This window comes from Microtus ochrogaster, unplaced genomic scaffold (assembly GCF_000317375.1).
Source record: "Microtus ochrogaster isolate Prairie Vole_2 unplaced genomic scaffold, MicOch1.0 UNK120, whole genome shotgun sequence".
Classification (NCBI taxonomy): domain Eukaryota; kingdom Metazoa; phylum Chordata; class Mammalia; order Rodentia; family Cricetidae; genus Microtus; species Microtus ochrogaster.
In genome coordinates this window covers 643,258-647,955 of record NW_004949218.1, presented here as the reverse complement: position 1 = coordinate 647,955, position 4,698 = coordinate 643,258, and positions in this window count along the sequence as shown.

Sequence of the window (4,698 nt, the reverse complement as noted above, 5' to 3'; positions counted from 1 at the left end):
GTCAGAGGGTAACCTGTGAGAGTTGGTCCTCTCCTTCCATCATGTGGCTCCCAGGGATTGGCCTCAGGTTCCCAGGTTTGGTAACAAGTGCCTTTGACTTACTGAGCCTTCTCACCAGCCTGCAATCTTTCCCTCGCTTTAAGCCGAGACTCTGTTAAGTTTGCACTCTTTTCTTTCCTTTACTGCTTCAACTTTCCCCGGACCATGTTAAACATCACTTGGGATCCATAGCTGTCTTCCTCTTTGAGTATATTTTCCCAACCGAGCTAAGTTTTCTGAGGTCAAGTCCCAGCAGAAAGTGAAGAACGAGGGAGCAGGAGATGAAACAAGAAAGACTCCGAAGTCTTACTATTTATTTTAGAAACGAAAAGGGCCGGATTTCTCCTATCTGTTCTCCTATATGTCAAATAGGAATGATGTCCCTGCTATTTCTATCTCATTGGAATGATGGAAGGAATAAATCAAGTTCAGTACTTTGCAAACTACAAATTATGGTGCTTTACCCATAAAAGGAGTTACTGCTCCTAGAATCCTAACAACTACCCTAGTGTCTGATGGATGAACATCACTCCGAAAGAGGCAGTGTGCAACGAGACTGAGACATTTGAAAAAAATAGCAAGGGAGAATATCTGAAAATGTAAAGAGTTTTCAGTGGACAGAAACAAACATCCAAAGCTATTGTGCTGTCCGAGGGCCCGCAGCACGGCTCAGGAGCTAAAAGAGCTTGCCTTGAAAGCTTACAACCAGAACCCACGTGAAGGTGGAAGCAGAGAACTGACTCCCAGAACTGTCTCCTGATCTCCATGCGCAAACCATGGCACACTAGGGCCTGCACACGCACACGCACTCATGTGCGCACACACAATAATGATGGTGATAAGATATAAAAGACTACTTACATTGATTTTTAGGCAGATATTGGTAAAACTTTGAGGACATGAACTTAGAAATGTCCAGTTATGGTGAAGTTAATGGGGGGTGCATGCTACATGCAGCTTGTAGGGGCTGGTTCTCTCTTTCCACCATGTGACTGTCACAGTTGACAACACTGTACAGCACCTTCTGCCTGCAAGTAGCTTGGTCCTGTTCTACCCTGCTCAGAACTGAAGAAGTGACAGGGGTTTCCCCTGGCCTCTGCTTGTTTACTTCCTGACTCATAGGGGTCACTACCAGGGTTCTATCAACTCAGGATGTGACTTAGAAATGGCTTCTATGGAGGCTGAAAAAAAAATGGCTTTCTAGAAATCAGGGGAACCACCAAAGGTGTCCTAAACGGTAGACTTACTGTCTAAATCCTTGTGTAAATATGGGGGACCTGGCTCAGTGGCTTCTCGTTATTCAGAGGGGTTAGCAGCTTTCCTTATCTTCGGGTGCAGGAAGCTTGCATGCAGCTTATTAACTATGAAGATTTACACATGGTCGCTTAATTATAAACATAATGCATAACTTACATGTAGCAGCAAGATAATGTGCATTTTACTCTGGAAACTTAAAATACATATATTTTAAATCATATCAATTTAAATTATAATATGTATATTTTAAATTATATAAATTTAAATTATAATAACTATGCCATACATTGAGGAAAACTGCCATTTTCAATTCACAAGAAAGAGACTTCCTGCCTAAAACAATTTGATGAACAATCAAATGCGATTCATACAGTGTCTCTGTGGTCTGTGTGAATTGCAGGTAGAAGGGAAGTATTGAGTATTTAATTCTTTTGGCATTGCAGTTGTCTGTAAGTGCTTATTTTCTGTAGACTTTAGAAATATGCTTTAAGAAGAAAAATCATAGCCATTTAACGAGAAAAGACTATAAATAGCCAGCCAAATGTATCTTTATTTTCTTGTACAAAGCTTACAGAGTGGGAAATGAAACCCAACTGTTTTTTGGAACCAGGCATTCTCGGCTTCCTTCACCTCTGCTCCTTCTTCTTCCTGTCTTGCTTCTTTGCTTCTTTGTTGCTTGGACTCTGCTTCTTCCTAGTTCTACTATTCTCGCTCTCCTCCCCCTCTCTCTCTGTGTCCATTTCTTGCACCCATGCACACACATGTGTTGTCTCTCCCTCCATTCATCTGTTACCTTCCACGGTCTATCCTGGATGCTCCAAAGGTGACTCAGTAGACATCCAGTAGAGACGTGTGTTGGGCTGAACTCTAGCGTCAGATCATCAATACCATCACTATGACTGACGGAGATGATCTAGGTTCAAGAAAACTGTGTGTGGTTTGTGTATTTGTATGTGTGTGTGCATATGTGGTGAGGAAGGGAGGTAGTATAGGCACTTCTGCACTTTGCAGGCAGAGGTCACAGGTTCATCTTGGGTTATCTTAGTTACTTTTCTATTGCTGTGATAAACACCATGGCCAACAGCAGCTTGGGGAGGAAAGTGTTTGTTTCAGCTTACAGTGTATAGTTAGTTCATCATCCATGGTAGTCAGGGCAGGAATCAAGGTAAAACCTGGGAGCTGATGCAGGGGCCACTGAGAAGTGCTGCTTACTGGCTTGCTCCTTTTGGCTTTCCGTTTCTGCTTTATTATACCATCCATAGGCAGCAGGCTGGGGTGCCACCGCCCTTTGTGGGGTGGGCACACCCGCAACATTCAGCAATCAAGAAAATGCAACATGCTTGACCCACAGGCCAATCTGGTGGGGGCATTTTCTCAACTGAAGTTTCCTCTTCCAAAATAACTGTAGCCTGTGTCAAGTCTAAATATATAAAACTAGCCTGCACAGTGTAGTGTCCTCAGTTTCTCTCCACTTTTATCTTGAGACAGAGGCTCTCACCGAACCTGGAGCTCACCAATCTGACTAGACTAGCCGGCCAAGTGAGCTGCAGGGGCCCCTCCCTCTCTCCCTCCTCGTTGCAGGAATTATGGGTATGTTCTGCTTTGCCTGGTTCTTGGCATTAAGTGTAACACAAATATAGTGTCTCAGACACTGCAGCAAATAAATGGTTGCTAAGGCTCCAAACTGAGGTCCTCGTGCTAGCATAGCAAGAACTTAACCAGGACCCGTCCATCTCTGAAATGTATTTTTTTTTTTTTTACAGATGGTAAAACATGTTGCTTCTGGTCAATGTTTTATCACAGAAAACCAAACAAGAACAGTATAGACCCATTGTCTACAACCTAACTCCTAAACTTAGAACTAGTATCTTTATTTCTCTTTTTGTTGACTGACTTTGTTACTAGGAGTTGAACCCAGGACCGTAAACATTCTAAGTCCATGCTCTACTACAGAAATATCCCCCAGTGCCTGCTCTTTATTTTCATAATCCAAATACTTCCTAACCATTCTACTGTTTCAGAAAGACCTTTCCATTACATAGCCAGATCTGATCACAGATTTTTCAAGGTGTCTTAGTTAGTGTTTCTATTGCCGTGATAAACACCGTGAAAACTGGAAGAGAAAGGGGTTTGTTTCATCTTATGTCCTGCAGTTCATCATCCAGGGAACTCAGGGTAGGAACTCAAGGAAGGACTCTGGAGGCAGAGCTGAAACAGAGACTATGGAGGAGTATTGCTTTCTGGCTTGTTCATTATGTGTTGGGCATTCTCTTTTTCTTTCTTTCTTTCTTTCTTTCTTTCTTTCTTTCTTTCTTCCTTCCTTCCTTCCTTTCTTTCTTTTCTTTTATCTTCTTTTGTTTTTTTTGAGACAGGGTTTCTGAGTGTAGTCTTGGCTTTCCTGGAACTCACTCTGTAGACCAGGCTGGCCTCAAACTCAAGAGATCCACCTGCCTCTGCCTCCCAAGTGCTGTGATTAAAAGCGTGCACCACCACCACCCGGTTCACCCTGCTTTCTTTATAGCACCCAGGATCACCTGGCCCAGAGTGACACTGCCCACAACTGGCACTGCACACCTCCCACGTCATTCACTAATTAAGAAAACTCCCCACAAGCTTCTCTACAGGCCAGTCTTATGGAAGTGCTTTCTCAATTCTGAGTCTTTCTTCATTGATAATTCTAGATATGTCCAGCAAGGTGTTAAAAAAGACTGAACAAAGATACGGCCAAAGACTGAGCTCTACTCTTAACACTGTGGGAACAGAATTTTAAATCAAATACTTGCTTAAACTCAGTGCTTATCACATAGATCCAAAGAACGTGTACAACAACACTGTAGCCATAGCCATATGATTTATTTCCAGGAAAATTGCTCAAATTCAAAACAGCTGTCTTCCCTCATTAAGAGAGGCAAGTAAAGAGGCTCATAGATGCTAATTTTTCATCAATCATAATGCTGGTTATGGCAGAGTAACAGCAATCCCAGAACAGACCAAACAGAAGTACAACCATCATAGGTAGTCTGAAACAAAATGAGTTCCTGTTGACCTGGAGGAGCCACAGGACAGAGGATGCTACCTATCACATGGGCTGTTCCAAGCAAGACTGGGGTACAGGACTGCCTCCTACAGGTCTACCTGATGATGTGACACCAGCCAGCATGTACTATTGTAAAGAAGTTAACGCTGTGTGATACTATTGCCAGGGAGAGGTAATGTCTACTCACTTTAGATAGGGAACAGACAACAGACCAGAGGAACAATATCAAAGTCCAAATTGATGAACCAATCAGTTTATTGGGGTTACTTCCAGGAGTATGGATGAGGGGTTACTTCCAGGAGTATGGATGAGGGGTTACTTCCAGGAGTATGGATGAGGGGTTACTTCCAGGAGTATGGATGAGG